Consider the following 26,794-nt stretch of genomic DNA (forward strand, 5'->3'; position numbering starts at 1 on the left):
CCTGTTGAATCACAATGTATTTATTAATAAAGCGACCATTGTGAAGTGAAATGAAGATGTAATGTGAACCTGAAATGGAGGGGCGGGAACGTAAAAATTAATATTCAATACTAAAGTATCAAATATTTAGGTGGTGTGTCTACCTCTCCTCCTCTCTTGTCCAATTTAAATTGGGGATCCTTACACTTGCAACATTTGGGGGGTGGTACACTGACCTGGAAAATGGTATAATTAGCCTAGGTTTAGCTAGAGAAATTGTCCGACTTGTCCGAATAGCTGACCTGTCACTGACCCATCGCACTCAATAGCTGATCGAGAACAGAGGTGCTGCGGAGCACTCTGTCAGAAGACTCGCTGACCCAATCGGGGTTCTGGGACCTGAAGTGCTGGCGAAGCACGTTGCTGGGAAATTCGAAAACCCAATTGGGGTTCTGACTGATAGCTGCAGAGAGGGAGTAGTGCAGGCGTTGCAACTGGACTGCGGGTGCTGGTCTTAACTTTCGGTGGTCAGGTTCTGATCCAAATCTGGCTTTCCTGTCCTGATACTGACCTGCACTTGCTGGCCTACTGGCGTTTGCAACTTTCGGGGTTTCTGTCCTTAACTGACCCGTGGCCAGGGTTGGTCTTCACACTGTTCTAGGTAAATATAATCTCTGTGGGTAACAAATAGTATATTTGCATCCTTTTCTTCCCCTCCCCTTGAACTTGCTGAAGTTATATTTGTAGATGTTCTTTTCTTCCCTTTCCTTTATGATAAATATTAAATCATAAACCTTGCCATTAATAGCATGTTCCATTTGTCCCTTACCTTATAGTTGGATGTTAAGTACTGTTCATGAATAAATAGATGATCCTTTTCTTTACCCTCCCTTTAAGGAAAGCTGAAGTGTCTACTCTGAATTATTAGCTTGTTCCATTTTCTTACTTTCCCTATAGTTACATGGTAAATTCAGTTACGTCCTTATAACTTGTGTTCCCTCTTTTTATCCACCCTCTTGAAACGATTAAACTGTGACTTCTAGTATATCCCTTATTTTTCCCGTCCTTTAGAAAGTACCATTTCAAGTCTGATTTCTAATAAGTTCATTTCAGTATGTTCCTTCTTCTTACCTTCCCTTCAGGATTCTAAATGGTTTGCATAATATATCTTTTGCATAGTTATACGCTGTTCATGATTCTGATTATTGATAGCTTGCTTGCTATAAACCTTTGGCTTATGACTTTTGATGAAGATTAGATAAAGGTTTTCAAAACTTCTCGAGTCTGTTTTTATTATATGAGTGCATATGGTCGTACTGCTACCATACCCATTATGCTAGACTCCCTGATCCCACAGGTTCACAGATCACAGTGACCAGGAGTAAGTCAACGGTATAGGACCTAAGAAATACGAATATCTGATAGTTAGTGCCCAGGTTACCTGATCTCAGAAATAGTGGTTGAATTTGGGAATGGGCATAGGTGAGTATTTGGTAAAAATTATAGATGGGTGACCTGCGCGCTCTATCATTCTCACTGGGTCCTTTAACACGCGCATTGTTATAGTACACATAGGAAGTACACTCACATTTAGGTTCTTTCTATCGTTTGGTTTCATTGGGTTGAGGTCTTTTTCAAATGCACACACATTTCTTTTTGGAAGGAAGGCAACCGATGATGAGAAGTGGGCTTGCTGGCGAGTACCAGTCAGCGGCCCCCTTGGTGGTGTTACCGTGATGTGCTTTCTTTCCTCCCAACACTTTTTTCAGTTTATGAGTGGGCTGTTGATGGAAGCTTTGTATTTTAGAATTGGGATACACAGACAGCAACGTGACCGTTTGGTCATAGAGGGAATTGTGGAAGAGGTTATAGAGAGGAACCACCCTCATGCTGAAATTAGTGAAGGATTAATTTGTTGTATCCAATTAGGGGCAGCCATTTAGTGTTTTTGAATGTACTGAGTGGGGGGCTGGCTGTCCTGCTGTTCATTCCCCCTTTAGCTCCCATTGTATTGGTGAAGTGCACTGTCCCAAGCCAAGATGGCCACTACATAAGGTAATTATGTTGGTACCTTGAGCTGCATGTGACATCACAAAGCAAGTAGAATCCTCGGAGTTGGAACGTCTGAAAGGGAATCAGTGCTGGAACAGGTTCTGTGATGTAGTTGACTGCAGCCACGGCACGTGGAGGGAGTTACGGTGGGGCTGGGAGGCGGGGAGGGGGAGGGGCAGGGTGGAGAGTGATAAATACCGGCATATGGATAATTGCAGGTAAGTAAACAATTTAATTTATAAAAACGAATATCGTAGCGCGCCTTGCATCGCAAAATGCGATGCAGTGCGCGCTACGAAATTCGTTTTATTAATTACATTGTTTACTTACCTGCAATTATCCATATTCCGGTTTTTAGAACCCACCACTCTGCCCCTCCCCTGCCCCACCGTAACTCCCTCCACGGGCCGCGGCTGGTTGACTGAGCGCACTTAATAATAAGTTGAGAAGACACACTCTTTGGGGAGTAGATATAGATGTGTGCACTTACCTCCAAACGAATCCAATAGAAACAAAAGAAATTGGGGCAAGGTTCACGTGGTTCAAATAACTGTCAGATGTTCTGCAATGGCATTTGGCTAACTCCAGGGCAACAATGTCAGCTGATTCAAGCGTTGTGCGTTCATGATTAGAAGGGGAGGTGGGAGATTAACTCTTCTGGTGACACTGACTCTGTCAGTTCCACTTGCAGTGAAAAGGAACAACCATAACGTAAAACTTAATCCGCAAACATAAAACATTGACCCACTAATTCTAGACTCAACTGTGTAAGAAAAGTCTGAAATTAGTTACAGTGAGTGTCCTATAAATAACTCAGTGCCATAGCTGATATGATTAAATGAATCAACAAAACACAGCACCTTGTTGATATTAGAATTAAATTATAGGACCAAAGAAAATTCGGAAGTAATCCAATATTTCTTCCATCAAACATGGTTAAGCCTCCTTGGGTTATTGGCAAGGTCACTGCAATCAAGGCTCAACGAATGACCAAATTGTACAACATTATTAAATACATAATGTGTATCAAGAAAATGAAAATGATGCAACACAAAGATGTAAATTATAAGGGATACATAATGAAAACATTCAAAGTATGCAAATTCCTCTGGCATTATGTAGCTTTTTTGCAATGTAAGGAGGCATTTTCTAGATATTTTACAATTTAAGGCGGAATCCCAGAGCTAAAAACAGATACATTTCCTAATATAAATATCTACACACCTTCAACAGATCCTACTCAGAATGTCATTCTCCAACAATGAATGATATTGGCGTTTAACGAAGCACAAAAGCAAATGTATTAAACCTAGTCTTTCTACTTTCCAAAGTAAAATACATTGCAAGCTTCCTATTTGGAGACTGTTTGCTTCTAATTCGAGTTCTAATTAATGCAGAGATAACACATTTGTGCTTCAGAAAACAAGTCAAAGTCTTCCTCATCATCTTAAAGTCGCAAATCTAAGATCGTTGAGCATCATTAAGGACACTTAACATCAACCTGTTTGTGCCCCTTGATAACAATTTAACAGCTACTGTCACTTTATTTTCCCCTTTATCACCACTTGGAAATCCTCACCTGCATTGTGGGTTAGTAGTCTGCTGTCCCTTAGATAAGGTCCAATGAAATTGTTATCCAACACCCCTCTCCCTGGCATTCCAAATGTCACTGTGTACTACAAGTTCATTTATATTTATTTGTACTTTTTTTAATGTAAACTTTGACATCAAACCCCTCAGATAGTCGGCATCACACAGCATTGACTTATCAAGCATTTTCTCAAAATTCGGCGATTGCAGTTAGGAAAAAAAGCAAACTCATTCCTTTTCTACAACAGATTTTTCCACCGAGGAGATTTGAAGTAAAATACTGCACGTTATTATTTTCAGAGAGATACAAAACATTAGCAACTGTTGCAGATGAAACTTTTGAAGTTAGATGAAGCATAGAATATGATTTTTGTCCTACGCGAGGAATTAAAGTTTATGGAATTAATTGAATGATTTCAAATATTTGCCATTGGTTTGTTTCTACATATTCAAGAATTGAAAGGCAAGTGGTCTAATGAATACCTTGTTTCCAGTAGAATCGGAAGACCTGAAATATAATTCCAGGTATTGCCCTTAGCCGAATTGTGTGATCCTGAGCAGATCCCTTTTATTTTTACCTGTGCCTCTGTTAACTGTTACTTGGATGCCAAAAACCGCGAGCACTTTTAAAACGTCTCATCCGGACGCAATGAACAATATATTTTTTTTTACTATGGTAATTTTTGCCAATTCGGGAATGAGTGGGTTATGCAATCGCCGTGTTCCAGTGCCCTGCTCCATTAGATGAATGCGAGCAGGGCTCGAGTCGGGGGTACACGTGGGTAGACAGCATCCCCCCACTCTTTTCGCAGGGTGGACGCTGTCACCTCCGCCAAGAAGCTGGGCCCCACAGAAATAAGCTGAACGTGTGCCGGTGTAATTTTCAGACAGCTGGACACGTTTGGCACGTGGCGTCATGAAGTCATTTGCATATTGTCAGTCCGCCCCACTTCTTTTTATCGGACTTGTGCCCTGAATGCGAGAGCTTCACTGCCTATGAAAATAATTGTACTTCCACGGCAGGTGTCACATGGCCTCTGCATGTCTCTTCCATGGGCCTGGGGGGCCTGGGAAGGTTCCGACATACAGAGCTACAGAACCGTGTAAATTAATTGAGATATGCAAATGAAAGCCCTTGTCTTCTCCAATCAGCACGCACCTAAGGTTTATAATTACTTTTGTCAAGATGGAGGCCCCAGGCAACAGAGAGTCAACACAGGGAGGTGATGGTGAGAAAATGCACCAGTAAACGCGCACTCTGGGATTCCACCATGTAGCCTGTTGCTGAGGGGTGAATGTGTGTGTAACAGTAATGAAACTAATCATCCTCATTACCATTAGCATCATCCTAAATGTATTATTAATAATATACATAATGAAGTACAATTCTAAAGCGAGAGCACAGTTAGCGAGCTATTCATTGTCTGCTGCATTTAGCGCTGTTTCTTAGCAAAATACATACTCACATTCATTTTGGAAGCTTGGGTGCTTTTTGCACTGAGAATAACCCACGCACTCTGTGCGACTCTTACGTGCATACGTCATCACCTCTCCCTTCGGTATTTCCCTTTCCTGCCAAGAAAGCCACAACACTTCTTGTCTTGTGGTGGTCATTTGTTGGCCACAGTTTATTAGGGTTACAAGAAAACAAGTATATCTTTGCATTTTGCATGTTATATCATTATACATTTCCTAGGCCGGGTCTTTGGTAGGTTGGAATTTTATTGCGCCTCATTTGCGCGGGAAGGGGGTAGCCTTTGTCCCAGAGTTAGGCCGCCTTTCTACCTTGTCCGACTTTGTTGTGCCCTGCCATCCGGGGGGGGGCTGGGCTGCGAGAGCCATCTCTGTTTGCTACCCCTTCCTTTGGTAGCCGTGTAACCCAGCCGTGAGGCATCCCAGAGTCACTGTCCTTAGGCCACCTCACCCAGCCGTGCGGCATCTGAAGGTGAGTGGACCTATTCTGGCGCACCGCCCTCCGGTGTGCCTCCGTACCAACCGTTCTCAGCGTAGCCCTTCGCCACGTCTTTTGCCTTTCTCAGCCTTACGACTTTGCTGTTCCTTTGGTGTGGGTGGGTGGGACAAGCTTTTCTTTCATCTGCCATGCTGCTCCCCTGCTCCTTGATGATAGGAGCATACCTGGGGGAGCAGCGCTTATAAGCCCCCCCGTCTTGCCCTTGGGTTTCGCGCCACTTCCCGCTATTGGGGGGTTAGAATCATGCGTGTCCCCCATTGGCTGTGGCGATGCGAGGGGGGACCCTTGGGGGCTTTCCCCGCTCTCTGCTTGGTTTGTCTGTTTTTCGCGCCAAGCAGGGTCTCCCCGCCCCCTCCTATCTGGGGCCTTGCCACCGGGTTATGGCACTGGCTCCTGAGCCCCCTTCGGGAGCCCGCCTCTGCAATAACCCCCGCACTCTGCCCCACTCTTACGTGCATACGTCATCACCTCTCCCTTTGGTATTTCCCTTTCCCGCCAAGAAAGCCACAACACTTCTTGTCTTGTGGTGGTCATTTGTTGGCCGCAGTTTATTAGTGTTAAAAGGAAACAAGTATATCTTTGCATTTCGCATGTTATATCATTATACATTTCCTCGCGATTGTCTCTTGGCCCTTCTGGGCCGGGTCTTTGGTTGGTTGGAATTTTCTTGCGCCTCATTTGCGCGGGAAGGGGGTAGCCTTTGTCCCAGAGTTAGGCCGCCTCGCTACCTTGTCCGACTTTGTTGTGCCCTGCCATCCGGCGGGGGCTGGGCTGCGAGCGCCATCTATGTTTGCTACCCCTTCCTTCGGTAGCTGTGTAACCCAGCCGTGAGGCATCCCAGAGTCGCTATCCTTAGGCCACCTCACCCAGCCGTGCAGCATCTGAAGGTGTGTGGACCTATTCTGGTGCACCGCCCTCCTGTGTGCCTCCGTACCAACCGATCTCAGTGTAGCCCTTCGCCACGCCATCAGGGAGGCTGCCGTCTTCCTGCGGCTCCCACCTTACCCCTGACTTGTTACTGACAACCTGCCAACACCATGGCTCCCCACAGGTTGCTCCAGAACATATTATAACACACTAGAGCTGCTCCCAGTGTAAAAATGTGCACTTAATTCTGATTTGTGAGTGCTGGCATCTCACAAAATGTAAAAGACTGGTCTCACACACCACCTGGTGTCATGCTTCTTCATTGACCAGTCCTCGCCCTCTAAAAACTCGGTTTGATAGAGGGCGGTAATACACCTGACGACAGGGATGCACTTCTAAACTAAGTGGGGGCCCAAAGAAAAAAAAAATTGTTTTCTTTGGGCCCCCAATTAGTTTAGAAGTGCATCCCTGTCATCAGGTGTATGCCCGCCCTCTATCAAACTGAGTTTTTAGAGGGCGAGGACTGGTCAATGATGAAGCATGACACCAGGTGGTGTGTGAGACCAGTCTTTTACATTTTGTGAGATGCCAGCACTCACAAATCAGAATTAAGTGCAGATTTTTACACTGGGAGCAGCTCTAGTGTGTTATAATATTATTGTTGGAGGCTGCTCGCTTCTGGTACCCCGTGCCTCTGGTTCCCTCGGTCCAGCAATTCCCTGGACACTTGTGATTATATATGCTCCAGAACATACCCATGCCTTGCTCAGAGAGGTGTACCCTGTCGCTGGCGTAGTATTCCGGGCAGCCTGTGTGTATCAGCCCATGTCTGATTGATCCCAGGCCATTCGCCCTGCAGAACTTGCTCACTGTGAGGTTTAACTTTTTCCTTGAATTTTCCACCCCTTTTTATGATTCTGCCTCGCTCCATTCCTTTCTGCTGATCAGCTTGGACCAGATTATTGTTGTGCTCCAGAATGCCCTAGACGTTTCGATTAGGTCTTTTTGTATTCCGAGGAGTAGCGCTCTCCGCCCCATCCCGGCCAGGTCGTTCCCCCAAGATGTATGATCAGAACGTCCGGGTACTGACCTGCTTCTTCCCGTAGGCCCTTGAGGGTCACCGTCAGCTGCTCCCATCGCATGCCAGACCGTCCGAACCTGTGGATGCATGTGTGCCTCGGTCTGTCCCCTAGTGTGCGGCCCGCATTTTTCCACCAGGCTTCCATCCATCTGATAAATGAGAGGCCCACCACCCATACCAGGTGCGGTCTTTTCCCTGTTGAAGCAATGGAAAAATGGCCAGTCACTTCCTAGGTCGCCCCACGTGCCCTCCGGTCATAGCAGCTGGGGCCTCACGTACGTTTCGTATGCGCACGAGCGGCACCTTCCTCCCGCCTGTATTCCTGACTCGGACATCCCATGTTGAGCCGCGGTCATGGCTGCCCCTATCCGGAAAGAATGGGACCCAAATCCTTTCGGGGGCAGGTCCGCCCTGCTGATTTCGAGGCGCATCACTGCCGTGAACTGAAACTTGCTCAGCTGGGTGCAGTCTTTGTGTTTGAACAGGGGGCCCTCCCCCGCTGGACGCACCGCCATGAATGCGAATAGGCAGCATACCACGCAGTATCTCTGTTCTTGGATGCATTGTAACCTGACTATGGTCCCCTTGCCTGCCTGGTCTGTTTTTGAACATTGTAGCACCATCTCCACTCCCTTTGCTCTGGGCGTCACGTCGCTGGCCTGAATGCAGTGCTCGGCCTGGCCCTCTCTGGCAGGGGCCACTAACTCGCTGATACGGAATACCCCAAAGAAGACCGTGGTGAACGCTGCCCTGAAGAGCAGCAGCCCGTATCTGTCTGTTGCTACGCCCTCCACCCCTGTGCCTTGTTTGCAGTTCTATGTTGCCTTCCAGCTGTAAGGTAACCAGACGTCGTATTAGTTTCAGTGTGTCTGGGCACCTGGCCGACCCTCTGTTAATCACCTGCACTATGCCCTTGTTGTCAGACCATAGGGTCAATTTCATGTCCCGGAGCTCCCGTTTCCAAATTACTAGCGCCACTACGATTGGGAAGAGTTCCAAAAATGTTATGTTGCTCATTATGCCTCGCCTATGCCAGCTGCTGGGCCACTGTCCTGCGCTCCACTTGTCCCTCAAGATTGCACCAAAACCTGTGCTCCCTGACGCATCGGTGTATAACTCAATTTGTTTACAGGTCAGCCAGTCTTCCATCCATATCAGCACTCCGTTGAAGTTTGCGAGGAAGGCATCCCACATCCGCAAGTCTCTTTTTAGTTCAGCCCAAGCCGCACGTGATGGTGTTTGTGCGTGAGGCCGCGTGTCAGCTGCGTCAATTGCCTAGCGAACACCTTGCCTGCCGGGATGACCCTAGTTGCGAAATGTTCCCAATTTCCCAATGAGCTGTTGTATGTCCCTCAATGTGGCCTTGTCCCGCCCGCATAGGTTTCTTATGTCCTGCCTAAAGTCCTCTACTTTCTCGGGCGGCAGCCTTGATGTCCCTGTGAACGAGTCCAGCTCGATCCCGAGGAAAGTGATTTTTGTGGTTGGCCCCTCCGTCTTGTCTCTGGATAGGGGGATCCCTAGTTCGCCTGCAAGCTTAATAAAAGCCCTGAGGGTGTCCTCGCACTCAGGGGACGCAGCTGGGCCGGTAAACAGGAAGTCGTCTAGGTAATGCAGTTTTCCGCCTGCAGGGTGACTATCATGTAGTGCCCATTCAATGAATGTGCTGAATAGCTCAAAGTATGCGCATGACACCGAGCATCCCATTGGCATTGCTTTGTCATGATAGTATTGTCCCTCCCACTGGAAGCCTAACAAGTGGAAGCTATCTGGGTTTACTGGGAGTAGGCAGAACGCCGACTCGATGTCTGCCTTTGTCATGAGAGTCCCGCTGCCTGCCGCTCTTATCAGATCTATCGCATTGTCAATCGTAGAGTAACTTACTGAGCATACCGCTGCTTCTATCCCATCGTTCACTGATGTGCCGTCTGGGAATGATAAGTGGGGGATCAGTCGAAATTGCCCCTGTTCCATTTTTGGCACAACCCCCAGTGGTGAAAAGACCAACTCCCCACCACTGGAGGCTGGAAGGGGTCCTTCAATTCTGCCCAGTTGTCTCTCCTTCTCTATCTTTTTAGCTACCACCCCTTGGGTGCTGCATTGCCGATTTTAAATTCCTCTCGCAGCCGGGAGGGAGGGGACCGCTGAAGGGGATGATAAAGCCATTCTCAAAGCCGTGGACCAGTATCTCTGCATCTGGTTTGTTATGGTATCTGTTGGTTAGCGCGCATAATCTCTATGTGTTAATGGGGGACCATGCTAGCGGGGCGCTGCCCTGTCTCTCTCCCCCTGCACTGCCCCCTCCGCCTGCCTCATTGCTTCTTTTTCTCCCTTTTGTCCCGCTTCGGGTCGTCTTTGTGCCTACAGCTTGCAGCGGGGTGCCCCCCGCATGTTGAACATACATGTTGGAATTTACATGCTGCCCCGTATGTACATTCGTTGGCCTCAAATTTCCAGCATAATGCTGGCGGCCCGCTGGCGTGTGTTCCCCTCCCTGTGCTGGCGTGTTTGTGCTTTTGAAAGGGGTGAAAAGGCCTCCCTTTCCCCTTCTGAAAGGGGGGCCGAAAGGGGTGTTCGCTCTTCCCCTCCCATGTCCTAACCCTCTTTGCCACCATCATTGTATGGATGAACCCGGAGACTTCCTCCTCGTTCCACTCCATTTTCGGGTGTGTCTGCATTTTCAGCCTGAAGCCCTTATCATATTCTAGCCATGGCTCGCCCTGGAACTGCCACTGTGCGTTGTGTATGTTTGCCTCATAAAGCCATAGATCGGCCGCACAGCGCGGGAATTTCTCGACTATGATCCATGCCATAATCCTGAATGCGTCTAACCAATTATCAAATGTCCGTTCCTTGCGCTCTCTTCTCCTCTCCCTCCTATCTTCCTCTTTCTTATTGCATGTTGTCAAGTCCAAGCCCTCTAACTGTATTTCTGGCAATGAAAAGATATCTATGAACTCTTTCCTCCAGATCCTCTCTTTCACTGCTAAGGGTATGAGGCTGGCTGGACCTGGGGCCCTGGTGGTCATGGATGCTGGACCCGGTGAGGGCCGAGCGTAAGCTTCGTGTATTGTTACTGAGGGTATGATCGCGGGCTGGGTGTTTCCCCATGCCACCGTGGGTGACTCTATCTCCCCTTCTGCATTTGCTGAGGCCTGCTCCCCCCACCGGTGCTGCCGCACCACGCCTGGGGTGAGCAGGTACCAAGGTAACCCTGTAGCCTCCGTGCCCTGTGGGTCCGTGGCTCCCACTGTCTGCACAGCCCCCTGCCCTGCACTCGCTTTCGCCCTGGGTGTCACTGCGCTCTGCACTCCCAACCCCTTCAACAACAGTGGTGCCATAGTCCTGCAACATTCCTGAATGATTGCGCTAATAGGCTCACCGTTGGTTGATGTGTCATTGTTCCCCTGGACCGGTCCTGCCGCCACCGTGCTGGCTGCAGATGGCTGGATCCGCTTGTTAGACGCCTTTGTGGTCCTCGCCACATCTGCAAGCTTTGCTGGCGCCCTCCTGCTCCTCTTGACTGCCGGTGGCATGCTCATGCCGCGCCGCGCTTCTACCCGCTTGTCCCCTCCCCAGGGTCACGGTCGAGTTGTTGCTGCAGCCAGTCATCCCCGTGCACCGCCGAGGCTGCCCGTATTCTCCTCAGTAGGTCGATTAGGTCCTCTTGGCCCTGCCGCTTGCCACCTTTCTTGGCCATGCTGGGCGGGGTGCAGCCGCCAAAGCCTGTGCACCAAACTGTGTGTTGGGGCGGGGTGCTGTCGCCAAAGTCCTTGCACCAAACTTGCCTGCTGTTGTGCTGCTATCCCATCGTAACCTGCCGCTGTAACCTGCACCAAAAAAGGGGGGCCTCCTTTTTGCTGTCTCCTTGCTGCTGCCCTGCTGGACCCTTGTAGCTGCTTGTGCTTATTTTGCCTCTTGTCTGTGTTGTGCTCCTTTTCCCAGCTAGAGGGTGCCTGGTGCTTCCTCCTCTGCGCTCCCCAGGCCTGAGGGTGCTCTCTCCTGCACTTCCTTGGCCGGGAGCGTTTGGGCCGGACGGAAGACACGCCTCTCCTCCTTCAGGCACCTTCGGTCCCTGTGCCGTCCCCGCCGGCCTCCTTGTCTGCCTGCTGCAGCTGCGAGGTGAGTGGCGGCCTGGTGCTCGTGCTCGTGCTCCTGGTCGGTTTATTTTATCTCGGAGGCGCCCGAGGGAGATTTGGCTGCTGGCTGCTGTTTCCTACTCAGTCCTGCACTCGCTGGGTGGGCTCCGGTCGAGTCGGGCGTGTCCCGTTGCTGTCCCACACTCACCGGGTTGGCTCCGGTTGAGTTGGGTGTCTTTCCCACGGTTTCCCGCACTCACCGGGTGGGCTCCGGTGGAGTCGGGCGTCTGTCACGTGCCTTCCCGCACTCTCTGGGTGGGCTCTGGTGGAGTCGGGCGTCTGTCCCGTGCCCTCCCGCACTCGCCGGGTGGGCTCTGGTGGAGTCGGGCGTCTGTCCCGTGCCTTCCCGCAATTGCCGGGTGGGCTCCGGTGGAGTAGGGCATCTGTCTCGCGCTGTCCCGCACTCACCGGGTGGGCTCCGGTTGAGTCGGGTGTGTAGCCGCGCTGTCCCGCACTTGCCGGGTGGGCTCCGGTAGAGTCGGGCGTCCTCTCGTCCTGGTGCGCCGCGGGGTAGGCTCCCACCGGTCACTTCCGGCCTCTGCTGCCATGTGGTCCCACCCGCCCCAGGTGGGCTCCGGTGGCATCGCTGGTGGGCTCGATCGCCGTGGGGTAGGCTCCCGCCGGTCCTTCCCCTGGCCTGCGCTGCTGGGCCGGTCCTGGCTCGCGGTCGTCGTGTTGCACGGCTTCCTCGTCCTCGCCCACAAGCTTTTCTTCGTCCACCGTGCTGCTCCGCTGCTCCTTGATGATAGGAGCATATCTGGGGGAGCAGCGCTTATAAGCCCCCAGTCTTGCCCTTGGGATTCGCACCACTTCCCGCCATTGGGGGGGTTTGAATCACACGTGTCCCCCATTGGCTATGGCGATGTGAGGGGGGCTTTCCCCGCTCTCTGCTTGGTTTGTCTCTTTTTTTTGCGCCAAGCCGGGTCCCCCCGCCCACTCTTTTCTGGAAGCTTGCCGCCGGGTTATGGCGCCGGCTCCTGAGCCCCCTTCGGGAGCCCGCCTCTGCAAAATATTGGTAAATGTCGATAGGAAGATGGGAAAAAAACATGCCCTAAGAACACATTTAGCAAATGTGAGCGTCCATTCCTGCTCGCTATTTGTATTGTTTCATTTAGCGCTATTTTTTAACCCTTGTATCCATTTTGGAATGCAAGGGGGCATTTTTGTGCTACGAAATAACCCTAAACGCAGAATTACTCTTCTCACTTAATTCAAGCGTAATATGCAGAATTTGTCGTTAATTTCGCGTGATTATAATATACAAAAATATGCAAGTTACAAACACCCTTAATGTGAACATGCTACTCCTAATGCTCATAACGATGCTCATAATAACAGTAATTATCACAATAGTGAAAGTATTTAAAGCACTGATGATAATATGAACTGTTTCATGGCACGCTCCAAACACTTGACTCTTAAATAATAACTGTCATTATTGACTTACTACATATACCTCAAATTGTGGCTGATGAATGGCGAGAAGGAGAGACAGCCCTGCCAGAATTTGCACCTATGAACTACAGCTTATATTTGCACAGAGTGGAATGTGCCATTGATTAAAGTGGTCGACTTCGTGGAGGACCAATATTTACAAAATGTAAAGCCTCCAGTGGATCATGATGCCCCTCCCCTCCCTCAACAATTGTAATAGATGTCATACTGCACCCTGCACATACATGGTTTGTACCATCCATTTTAATGTGCAAATCTTGTTCGTAATTCAGCCAACACTAGGATTCAAGGGGCTAATTTGTGCAGCAAAGTAAAATCAAATTGAAGATGTCGTGTGACTTTTAGGAGAGTTTTATTCCTTTGTAAAGTTATTGTAACATACAATCTGTACGGCTGTAAACTGTGTTTCTCTAATGTGAAATTGTCAAATGCACTCTACTGTTGTACTGACTAGTGGAATTCGACCTTTGCACTGTATTATAATGTGTGTGTGTGTGTCTGTAAATATATCTCTTACAATAAATGACGCTCCGCCGCACTCCAGGAATTCACAATGACACAGATTTGTTTACATAGTAGTGCTGTGTAAATAAATCTGTGCCACTATGAATTCCTGGAGAGCGGTCGAACTTGATTTATTGTAAGAAATATACAGGGGTCATTGGACAGCCTAGACATCGCCACCATCTGAAAGAATATATATATACACACACACACAGATATATATATAGATATAGATATATAATGGCATGGCAATAACAATGACAATAAATGGTGTTCAATGCACGTTATGTGCAGCATTTGTTCACATTTACTACTACAGTGCTGCAAGGTGAAATTCCAGTTTATTATCATAATAATATAGTAGAACAACACTGACATGAGAAAAACACTTTTAACTGCCTCACAGATTGCATGTAAGAATATCCATTACACAGTTACACAGTGAAACAACTATTCTTATAGTCACTAATCCCTAAATAGCTATGAAGGTGTAAATTAGCACAGCAAGCTCAAATTATGTTCCAAGTACTCACCAAGAGCATGATGGGTAGATGAAACAACATGGAAGAGACAAAAATGCAGAAAAAGCTTGCAAGTTCAACTGAGATAGAGAAGATTATGAGAATGGCCAGATTTACACATTTGCCAGTAGATTTGATAATATGAGAAGGCAAAGATCAGCCAAACATAATGGATCAAAAGAGGGGGGCACACTAAGTGATCAAAGCACAGATTTGAGTTTGGACACAGATCATGAGGAGAACTTGAGAGCAGGAGGGCATATGATAATCCAGGATGAGTTGCATTTTTTTAAATTGGACTGATGCACCAACCACAGGATGTGGAAGGGCAAGGGAAATCAAAAAGGAAAAAGAAGCAACAGGGAGGAAGGCAAGATAAAAGGGGCAACAGAAGAGACCAGTAGGAGAGTTACAAGGGACAGCCAGAAATAACAGTGGACAATAAAATGGCAATTGATGTTACTGACATGATATTAACCGAGGCAGAAATAAAGACTCTCTCCTTAGGTCTATCCTTCTGAAAAAAAAGTGATTACAATCGAGAACTGATCTGCTTAAATTCACCAGAAAACTTAAATTAATAAAGGGTTTTTAAACAACACCCATGTATTACTCCAACTGCTGAATTGAGAATCAGTAATCTTCTTGTTGAGGATGTTGATCTTATGTCACAATAACTTGAATTGGAAAATGAAAGTACTGGGTCTTGTAATCCACATCTCATTGACTCTATACTTGACCAACAAGAACTTTGGGTATCAGAGAATGGTTGTTCCTCCCTGAAACTCAAATCTAAAACAATGCCCATCAATAACAATGACCTGTTCAATTTTCCATACTGGCCACTAAAAGAATTTAGATAAAGGGGCAATGTAGTCCTTTCACCTAAGCACATATATATAGAAGACGCTCATAGCCAATTAAATGACATGCTGTGTTATTGAGTTTCGAACTTGTCCATTTTAAGCAGGTAGAACTAGATGTCTTTCAAGATTTGGATGATTGGAGGAGCCGTGGGCTGATTAGTTGGGAAGAGTATTGTTTTATGAGAACAGAACACCCCAAACTTTCTGTTTTCTATTTGGTCCACAAAAAATCCACTGGCCGGACTATTTGAAAATACCTCATGTTGCATTTATTACTTTTTAAGGCCTTTTGCCCTAAATGTACCCTCTTACATCAAGAATACCACAGATTTTTTAAACAGATCTTTGATGTAAGCTGAGAGAGAGACATGTTACTTATGACATTGGATGTTTCATCCTTGTACACGGGTATACAGCATGGGGATGGTTTGAGAGCAGTGGGTCATTTCTTGAGAGCCAGGCCTTTTCAGACTTAGAAACGTACAATGATGATCTTAAGAATGATTGGATGTTGTCTTAAGAAGGACATCTTTTTCTTTAACAATGTGATCTTTCAACAGCAACAAAGACAAGCGATGGCACCTTCTTCGTCCTCATCATTGCAAATTTGCATATGGGCTGATGGGAGGAGCCGATGCTCAACAACCCCCCTCTTGAAAAATGGATGAACAACATCATGATATGGGTTCATTACATAAACAACGTGTTGGTCATATGGAAAGAGGATACCATGTCAGCAAACAAAGTTGTGTCTAAAATCAATGTGAATGAGTTGAATTTGGTAGTCATGAGCATGATCAGTGAGTGGAAGGTAGAGTTTGTAGATGTGAAACTGGCTGTTGACTGGGATAATTGATCTCTTCACTTTTTATAAAGCCAGGTGCTGGCTACTGCACCCTACATGCCCGCAGCTTCCATCCAACCCCACTCAAAGACAGCCACGGCCCGTGGAGGGAGTTTCGGTGGGGCGGAGAGGCAGGGCGGGGGAGGAGCAGGGTGGGGGGTGCTAAACACTGGAGTATGTATAATTGAAGGTATGTAAACAATTTAATTAATAAAACGAATTTCGTAGTATTCCATATGGTGGACTCCTTAGGGCGAAAAGAAATTGCAGTACAGTGGAGGAACACACTATAACTGAAGAGGAGCTAATCAGGGGATTTGACTCTAGAGGATACAGCAGTAGAACTATTCAGTCTGCCAGAAATAAGATCCAGAAAGCTAAATGGGAGACCATTCTGTTCAAGAACCCCAAAACGAAACGGCTTGGTGATGGGAAGTGTGGGTACATTACTACCTAGCGATCAAGACATGGGACTGTGAGATCAATACTCACTAAACATTTGCACTTACTCAGAAGTGACCCCGTAATTTGTAGAAAGGTACTCAAAAGACCGCTCATTACACTCAAAATAGCAAGATACATGAGGGACAAACTGGTTAGAAGTTATGTGAGAACTGAGAATCAATCCTGGCTAAAACCCAGGGATGGATTTGTAAAATGCAGTAGGTGCAAGTAATGTAGGAATTGTGAACATAAAACTGAAATAATGACCCCAGGTAAGAACATTAAAAAGATCAGGGGACATTACACATGCAAAAGCGATCATGTTGTTTATATTTTGGAGTGCAATTTTTCGAAGATCTGTTTGGGTAGTACCACCTTGCCTGTGCACAAGAGAATCCTGCAACACCTAAGGGCCATATAAAATCTTGACACTTTATGTCCGGTTGCTTTACATTTTCATAAGGTACACAAAGGTGATGAAAGTGAGCTGAGATATAACATGATTGAAGGGATCACTAAGAAAGTAAGTGGTGGCAACAGAGAGAAAAACTTGAAAGTGTTTGACTGCAGATATATCTTAGCGTTTGACAGTAAAGAACCAAGACAACATAATTGTGATGAAAAACTGTATGTTCATTTAGAATGTTTTAAGTTTTACTCAGTAGAGAGGATCTGGAACATTCTTTGCTTTAGTTTTATGAATGTTGTGACAGAAGCTTTTTGGAAGCTGGGTGTTGCCCTGTTGTCAAGTTGTTTGAAGTTGTTTTGAGTATCTTAGTTTTAATTAATTTGTTCTTGTCTATATCTTTTTTACGGATCATTTATCTGTGAATTGTTGAATTTGGCAGCCACTGTTAACAGAATGATGAAAGAGCTAATATATCGGTCCTAATGCTCACTTGGGCACAATTGTGTATTTGCATTTGTTATGCTGTTACTCTTTTTCATTATATTGATTAGAAATGTGCATATTCATACTGCGATTAATACATTCTTGGAGGTTGTAGTAATTGTATGATTCAATATCGGTTGAATATTGGCCATGGTTGTGTGAAGGTAGTTTGCACAAAAGGGCTAAATGTGTGCCCTTTATGTTCCCTTATATGGCAAGCAGAGGGTCTATTTTATTTTACTTTATTTTCCTTTCACAACCTCTCCACATTCAATTAACAAATTGATATTAATATTATTGTTTTTGTTACAACCTCCTCCAACATGTGGATAAATGAAATGCAGTGTTTCTTCCAAATCTATATCAAGTTGCACTTGACTGTGACTGTTAGAGTAGATAGATAAATTCCTTTATTCGGCATTATACAAAACACCATAAAAGTTCAGTTAAAATTACTAACGATACAGACAATCTTAACATCTATACAGAAAGATAGTTTAAAATGGGTACAGCAGTATTCATTACAGTTCATAAAAATTCATTGATCCCCTATCTAACCCCCACTCCTTTACACTGATCCTCTTGTCTCTCTTAGTTTCAGTGCTAACCTTACGAAACTTGTAATCGCAAGTAGGGTAAAGGAGTCTTGCGCCATTTGTAGATGTAGAAGGGCAACCTTGGCATGTCTGAATTTCATTTTTTTCAGCCAGTTTATTAAATAAAGGTGCATGGGCAATAAATAAAAAGGGCAAAGTAATACAAAATGAAGGGTATCCTGCGGAGATCGATGATCGCAGCCGCAAGGACCCTTTGGCTCTCCATAGTTAATAAAACCTGCTGGTTCGTCTAATAAATAATGTAAAATGTTGAGCCTAAAACGTGTTATTAAAAATCTATCCTGAGCGTTATATGTGAGGGCGAGGTATGGTTCCATTCCTTCGCTAGACCTCACTAAGCTGTAGGCTCTGACTGATTGTTTACCCCATTCTGTCTCCTCTCTAAAGGCTATCTTATAAGTAAAGAACCTCTTCTTCACACTGGCCTTATCCCGGTCTACACCTCTGGCCGGGTTTGGGAAGAGTTCCTTCCAGCCAATTTTTTCAAAGACAGCCTTGAGCGACTTCAGCAAGGGGATGTCCATTCCCTTGTCTCTAACTAGACAGTCCATAATAATTTGTCAGGTCAGTTCAGCCTCTGGGTTGTTCCAAACCTTGAGCCATGCTAACAGGGGTCTAACTTGGATCCTATCCTCTATGAAAGCCTCACCCAGCTCCTCAAGCGCAATATAGGCGGGAACACCTTTAGGGACCCTGAGGAGCCTTTTCATATACTTGTTCTCCTCGACCTGTAATTTATCTAGGTTGGTGAATCCCCAGAGCTCCGCTCCATTAGCTACCTTAGAGTAGCAGATGGAGTTATATAAGTTCATCATTTACTCCGGGGACCACCGGCCTAATCTGCGGCCAACCCCCATGGAGTAATAGCCAACAACACCGCGTCATCCGCGTAAAGTAAAACTGGGATTGTTCTTCTACCCACTCTTGGTGAATCTACATTAAGGCTTCCTCTAGACCATTTATGTACACCGAGAACAGGAATGGGGCCAGGATGCATCCTTGTCGTACACCACTCGTGCAAGCAAAAGGGTCTGTACAATCACCCTCCATGTTATATCTTACATTAGCCGTTGTATTCCAATGTAGGGCTTTTAGGATCTTTATAAGATCCTGATCTGCCCCTAAACTGTTCAATAGATCCGACAACTTCTCCCTATTGACACAGTCAAATGCTGCGGTGAGATCCATAAAGGCCAGATAGACCGCTTCAGTACCAGCGATCGTATATTTGGCCACCAGTAGATAAAGGTTTAAACATTGGTCTGTGGTTGATCTGTTGGCCCTAAAACCATACTGGACGTCAGAGATAATACACTGGTCCTCCGCCCAAACAATCAGAGGGTTAAGGACTACACGTCCCATGATTTTGGCAGTGACATCTAAGAGGGAAGTTGGGCGGTAACATTGGGGATTATCTTTGTTGCCCTTTTTGAAAATGGCCACTATAGTGGCTGAGGACCACGAACGGGGGAGCCCTGTAGATATGGCAGCATTAAGTATTCTTGTTAGAATTGGAGCCCACAAATCCACTTTACTTAGGTAGAGGTCCGGCGGGATCCCGTCCAGGCCTGGTGCCTTGTTTTTAGCAAGGTCCTGGATACCCACAGTGACCTCCTCTAAAGAAAATTCCAATGTTGCATTCCATTGCCCAGCTCCCTCGCCCTTATCTAAATGCCCCTTGTCCCTACGATTATAAACCCCGGAAAAGTGCACCGCCCACTGCTCCGGGAGGACATTGGAGCCAATTTGTAGGCTGTTAGCCTCTTGGAAACAAGGGTTGTTGATTATACTCCAGAAGGCGGTTAGGTCCTTCCTTTCCACGGCTCCACTTAAGTCCTCCCAAGTTTGAGTTGGAAGTGTCCTTTTACATCTATTTAGTTCCTTCTTATAGTGTTGCCTACATTGCATAACCCTTAGTTTGTCCCTTGGGTCACGCCTCAGGGCAACCCTCAACTTTCTTTGGGCAAGAGAGCAGGCTTTGTCAAACCATCTCGGGTCCCTTTCTCTGTCCTGTTGTTTTTAAGAGGGCATCTATTATTTGGCCCATTTCTTCAAACGCGACCACTAAATGTGACCCTTCCACTAATAGATCTAAACATCTCTCTATAAGGAATCCGTCCTTATTTATGAAAGATCTATAACATTCTTCCCCGTTAATTCTCGCCCATTTCAAACGCCTCCCCTGGTCAGTGATCTTTTCTCTGTTTAAGCCCCCATCCCTCTTGGTTTTACTACTTGCATTTGGTGCCAATAAGGACAGTACTAGGGGGTTATGATCACTGAAGCTACTCGCTTCTAGAGTAAAACCCTGTACCCGTGTTTTTAGCAAATGTGATACTAAAATAAAATCAATGAAGGGGCTAGAGCCCCTTCCTTTAAAAGTGGGGGTTACCCGCCTATTGGGATCTACAACCAGTTGATCCATTGTGTGTTTGAGCATGTATTTGCTCATCAGCCTTCTCAGTCCCCTACCCTCCAATGTATGCTCAAAGTGCGGGTCGTCTTCAGAATTACAGGAAGTCCACTCTTCTTTAATGGGTAGCAGATTTGGGCACTAACAGCAGTTAAAATCCCCCCACAACTAGTAACATTGGTACCGTTGAGCTCTGCTTTTGCTCCTTCAGCTGGATTAATCTCTCCTCAAGCTCTCTTGCTCTGGAGCCTTTTGAATTATAAAAATTCACCAAATTTATATTATAATCCCTATTCTTAAACTCAAGCCCTAACAGATCTTCTGAGTTCCATTTTAAGTTAACTCAGCTCCCCCCCAAGGATACATCTACAAATATCACAAGACTGCCCTTCGCTCTTCCGGCCATCGATTTACTTGCCGGTATCCAGAAGGATTTATACCCCATTAAATGGAAATTAGTACAGTCTTACCTCCCAAGTTTCCTGGAAACACATTATTTGGAACTATCTGATATATTCCAGCCACTCCTGGTTCTGAAATTTTGTTGCTAAGCCTGCAACATTCCAGGATACTAGGTTGAGGGTATTCCCTATTATATCTACAACAGGGCGGCGGCCTATGCTGGCTCTCTCGGCACTTGGAGATACCTCCATTCCGACTATCCTTTTTTTGCATGGTGCGTGACGAAGCGTGGTAAACATAACTTCCCTTCCCTGTTCCTTCACCTGTGATTTTAAGGTAAGCGGGGCGGTAATCGGGGCATTCTCCTGGCCTGGATCCACCCCCTGCAGTCAGTCCACCTCACTGAGGTGTCTACCCCATTGAAGTGGTGCATATCTATTATACAGGGGTAAAGGCAACCCCGCCCCCTCACCTACTATCACATTCTGCTGGTCTTATGTGTCTCCCCTGCCTGATGTTCCAACCCAGGGATCGTTCCTCACCCCTGTCACACCCTTTCTGGATCTATATAGCTTACCAAAATTGACCCCCTGGCCACTTTGACCTTCAAAATTCAAAGTGCAAGCTGGTGGGATGTAAAAGTATCTCAAATTCCGAGCTTGGACAGTTGATCGTGATTTTTTCCAGGGGCCCCAACAGACATGCTCCACCACCCTGTGGTCGTTGAAATTGATGACGATGCAGTCTCCTGCTATATTTTTTTTCCTGCCGCCTACCCAGTTCACTCTTCTTACTAATAACATTTTACACCTTACATCATTGGACAATGGTCTGTTTAGGTTTAGCCAATGTATTGTCTTGTTTTTAAGTTGATCAGGATTCGATTTTGCCCTCTCCCAATTCTGGGACACCAGTCAAAACGACCACATAAGGTGTACATTCGGGGGGTAAATCTAAGTGGGGATACGGATTCTTCATCACATGCTGATCCCGAACACTGTCATTGCCCTGCGATGTGCCTTGTACATTTGACTTGGCTATGAGCCCTTCACTCGCTAAACCTCCCATTGAGTTATCTGGGCCCATGAGATGGATAGTCGGGCCCATTTCTGTTGCTATTCCCTGGCTGGGGATGGCAACAAGGTCCCTTCCCTCCCCCACTAGGCCATCTATGCGACCCCCAATTACTGCTTCCTTCTCTGTACATCCTGCAGCAGGCATTAACATTCCTTCCACTTTCTCCAATCTGACTTTGATTGACGACAAGTTGTCCATTAGAGGCTGCAATAATGACGAGACAAGGGCACCTATTTTCTGCAAGTGCACTTCATCTGGGTCCACCAAGTAAATTATATTGTCCTCTCCTCTGGGGGTAGTTACAGTCGGTACAATATCCGGTGGAACTTCAAAAATCGATGTGTCCATGAGGGGTAAAGTAGTCTGTTTGCATGGTTTAGAGATCTTGGGTTTCTTTCCCTTGTGCTGCGTTCCTCCTCGTGTGCCCGCTCTTTTTCTCTTTCCCACTCCCCCCTGAATTGAGTCCGTAGATTGTGATGGCTCTTAGAGTATTTTTTTATGTTTTTGATCACATCACTTTCACATGACCATAAATACTTACACCAGATGGCTCCACGCATCATGAGCAAGGCTGGTTTCCAGCCGAAATGAGTAGATGCCGCTGCTGTTGCATTTGCAATAAACCATTTTTCACAGTATCTGAGTGCCGTACTCCTTTGAAGCTGGGAGTTTGTTTGTGTACATATATATCTATCTATCTGTCAATCTATCAATCTATCTATCTATCTATCTATCCATCTATCTATCTATCTATCTATCTATCTATCTATCCATGTATATATATATGTATATATCGCAAGACATTTCTGACAGAATTGCCTCTCTCAACAGAGTGGGTGCCGCAGCTCACGAAGGCAGACTCTTGAGATAAACTGCACCGACAGTCTAAAGATATTGCTGCACACTCAGGCTTATTTGGATAATTTTGGATAATTTAATTGTTCATTTATGCCCCCCACGGCAATGCAAACTGACAAACGCGTTTCAGCCTCCTGATCTTCGTCAATGTCAGTAATTAAACGTGCAATGTCACCTTATAACAAATGCTAATTCATTCGATGGCAGCTAAACCATAAAAATAGATGATGACCAAACACTTAGGATAGTGAAAATTGCTAAGAAGTGTCAGCCATCTTTAAACATTTCTACACAATCCTCAAATTACATCAATGCATATTCGCTAATAGGTCTGTTCAAATTTGCAGACTGTGTAATTTCAAAAGATGGTTATTCACATTAATAAAGACTAAATGAAATACAAATAAAGAATGGTGGTTAGACACAAATACCAAAATAATACAGTACATATTAAAAATGTTATTCAAAATGAAAATCATAATTCCTTTCTTTAGTCAATTCATTGATTAAACACAAATGCCAAATAATACAGTGCATATTGTAAATGTCATCTGTAATGAGAGTCACAATTGACTTCTTTAATCTACTCATTTTGAGCTTGGACACATATCTCACCCTGAATGGGCATAATTCACTGGTCATGATTGAGGGTATCTACCAGAGATCTAGAGATGATTATAGCCTACATGATAATATCTTTTTTAGCCAATGTATGACCACAGTTCTTCCTCGCTGTTCATACCCCAAGGGGTGCGTGTTCTGAGATTGACAATGTATCTTGCCTCCAGCTGCCTGAGAAGCCTCACTTGATTACCCCCTCTCTCTCTGATGGGGACTTGATCCAGGCAGAAGAAATGCAATTGATCGCTTCTACCGGTGTGAGTTTCGGCAAAAGTTCTCATCATAGGATATGTGTTATCATGGTTGGTGACTGCCCGTGTGTGCTCCAGTTTCCGTTTCTTAGCTGGATGTATGGTTCTTCAAATGTACTGGAGACCACATAGACACACCAAACAATACACCACAAAGCTGGAGTTGCAATTCAATAATGTATTAATGCATCAGCTTTCCTTCTTCACTGGGACTTGATAGTCCTTAACCTTTGTCCTATTTTTGCATGCCTTACAGTCGGTAAATGGGAAAAACCTGTGATCACTGTTTTGCCCACGGGTCTCTCCAAGAAATGGCTCTGCACTAGAATGTCTTTCCATGATGCACTCTTTCCGTATATCATGTTAGGTCTGTTGGAAAGTATCTGGCCAACTATGCCATCTGTTTGTAAAATACTCCAGTTTCTCTGGACCAGATCCCTAATCCTTCGGGATTCAGCAGAGAACCTGAGTGTCAACCTAACCTTCGTCGCTTCATCACTGTTGTCTATGCTTCTTTCGGTCTTACGTATAAGCAACTCCTGCCTCTCTTTTTCTGTACCTTCTCAGCAGCTCCCTGTAGTAATGTCCTCAGGTAGCCCCTTTCAGTGAATCTATTCAAAGACTCCCTCTCTGCCTCATGGTAGTCCTCTAGGCGAGAACAATTGTGCTTGAGTCTCAATAGCTCCCCGTAGGGGATGCTATTAATTAAACTGCATGGGCTTTGACTCTGTGAATGTAAAACGGCGTTCTCTGCCATTGGCTTCCTGTATAACTTTGTGCATAGATTATCATCTGCTACAAACACCAGAAGATCTAAAAAAGCAACCTCTGTTCTATTGATGTTGCTTGTTTATTTCAGATTTGACTCGTTATCATTTAAGATTTTAGCATAGTCTTCCGCTTCTGTTTGTGTACCTCTCCAGACAATAGAAAAGTTGACTATTTATCTAACCCAAAGTGCTACTTTGTCCACCCAAAATTCTTTGTCTGCCACATGCTTCTCCCAACAGCCTACGAAGGTTTGCTTACCTGGGGATGAAGCACATATTCATGGCTGTACCCTATGTCTGTAAATACAGTTGACCTGCAAGTAGGAAAAAGTTGTTATTAAGGCAAAATGAAACAATTTGTGATAGCATCATACTATGTTCTTGAAATTTGAGTGGTCTAGTTTTCAAGAATGATTTCTAATGCCATCGAACCTTGAGAGTGCATGATGCATGTATAGGGGCTTGTAATGTCCAATGTGATCAACAGGAAATGTTCTTCCCATCGGATATTCTTGATCAGACATATAAAGTCTGTGGTGTCTTGAATGAAGGAGCTAAGGTCCTTCACCATGGCAAGCAGAAAGCAGCCCACATAGATGGACGCTTTCTCAAGAAGGCTACCTTTGGAGGACTCAATTGGGCAGGCAGGTGGTTTTTTCATGTCCTGATGTATTTTCGGGAGACAGTAAAATGTAGGAAGAACAGGATTGCCCACCTTAATATATTAATAGTTATTTTCCTCCAAAATGCCTTTCTTCCTCCAATCCTGTAGCAACTCATAGAAGGTCATGCCGCTTTTATTGTAATTGTCCCTGCAGATTTTTGCATAGCTCTGTGTGTCACCCAAAAGGTGCAGAGCTTCCTCTTTATATAGGTCCTTGGACATAACAACTACGTCTCCACCCTTATCCGATGGCTTGATGACCAACGATAAATCGTTCTTGAGTGCTCTATCAGCATTCCATTGTTCTTTGGAGACATTGTATTTCCTCCTTGTTGCTGGTTTGATGGCTGTTGTTCTCAATCTAACCAGGTCCTGTATCAGTGTCTCATGTAAACTGTCTATGGCATCAAATTGAGTTTTCGGGATAAAGATAGAATTCGGTTTGAATTTGCTTTTTCAGCTCCTTTGTTGGATGCCCATGTGTTCCAGAAGCTGGGGTGTATGGTCCCTGCTAACATCCACTGCTTCTGTTGAGGTACTTACGTGTAATTCATGCTGGATTTGTAATGTCTCAAGATCATGGTCAATGAGGATGTTGGTGGGGGCTGCTGATGAAATGTCCCCTTCCTTCCTTTGTTTACGATGTTGCATGGTTGAAATGTTTGATTTCCTGTTTTTGCCTCCCCACCTGGTTTTCCACTTCCTGGTTCTGGCGGACGTATTCTTTGAGGGAATTTCCTCCACGATTCTTTGATTAGCAGGTATTCCTGGGGGAAATTCAGCTCCATCCTAGAAGTTGCACCTCCTTCTCTTCTTGAAGTTAGAAAGATCTGTATCCACTTCTGACTCCAAGGTGTCCCTGGTAGTTGTTGTTTTTTAATTCCTGGTTTCCTTTGGGCCCTGCGGTGGGCATCATATTTCTTGGCAAAAGTCAGGACTGCATGTTCAGAATCTCGCTGATCACCTGCAAATTTGTTTTGTTTTCTTCGTTTGATTTGATTCTCATATGCAATTAGCCGGGTCTTCATCCGTGTTCTCAGGTTGTCGATTTGTTCCTTATTAGTATCTGCTGATATATTTTCTTTGATACTACTGATTTCCTCCAGGAGCTTAGTTCTGTCACTCTTTGCGTATTTAATTATTATCTCCACCTCTTGCTGAGGCGGTGGTGAATTCTGCCCAGTCTTTGAGTAGATTTGGGTCTGGATTTTCATACGGTGAGACTGTATATTTCCTGAGCCCCCTTGGTATCCCATGCACATCCAGGTAATGCTGTAAAGAGGTGGGCTCCCACAATTTTCTAATCTCTTTCTCATAGGCTCTTTCCAGTTTGGTGAACTATCCTCTCAAAGTCTCAGGCTCCCAGCTAGTATTCGGGCCTCCCTCTGGTCTCGGGTCTGATGCCGTCTCCGGAAAAAACGTTTCCGCTGCCTCCAATGATTCAGCATTGCTGAACATTGCCCGGGTTGCAAAAAATATATGCGGATGATTACTGGTCAATCTTAGTCATATCACTGTTGCCATCCTGATTAAAATGATTAGATCGCTGCGCTTGGGGTTGGATAGATAGATAGATAGATAGATAGATAGATAGATAGATAGATAGATAGATAGATAGATAGATAGATAGATAGATAGATAGATAGATAGATAGATAGATAGATAGATAGATAGATAGATAGATAGATAGATAGATAGATATGAACATCGTTCTGGATCCGGTACCAATGAGGGGTGGAGCGTTACAAGCCGGTCGAGCATCGGTGGTCGAGCATCCGGCTTATTCAATGACGAGGCAAGATAAAAAGTGCTCACTCAGGTTTGCATGGTTAGGCTTTACTGCAACAAGAGACGTTTTGGTCACTGGCATAGCTTTGTTCACATGCACAGAGTATAGCACAACTCGTGGTATAAGTAG

The sequence above is a fragment of the Lissotriton helveticus genome, chromosome 7 (assembly GCF_964261635.1).
Source record: "Lissotriton helveticus chromosome 7, aLisHel1.1, whole genome shotgun sequence".
Classification (NCBI taxonomy): Eukaryota; Metazoa; Chordata; class Amphibia; order Caudata; family Salamandridae; genus Lissotriton; species Lissotriton helveticus.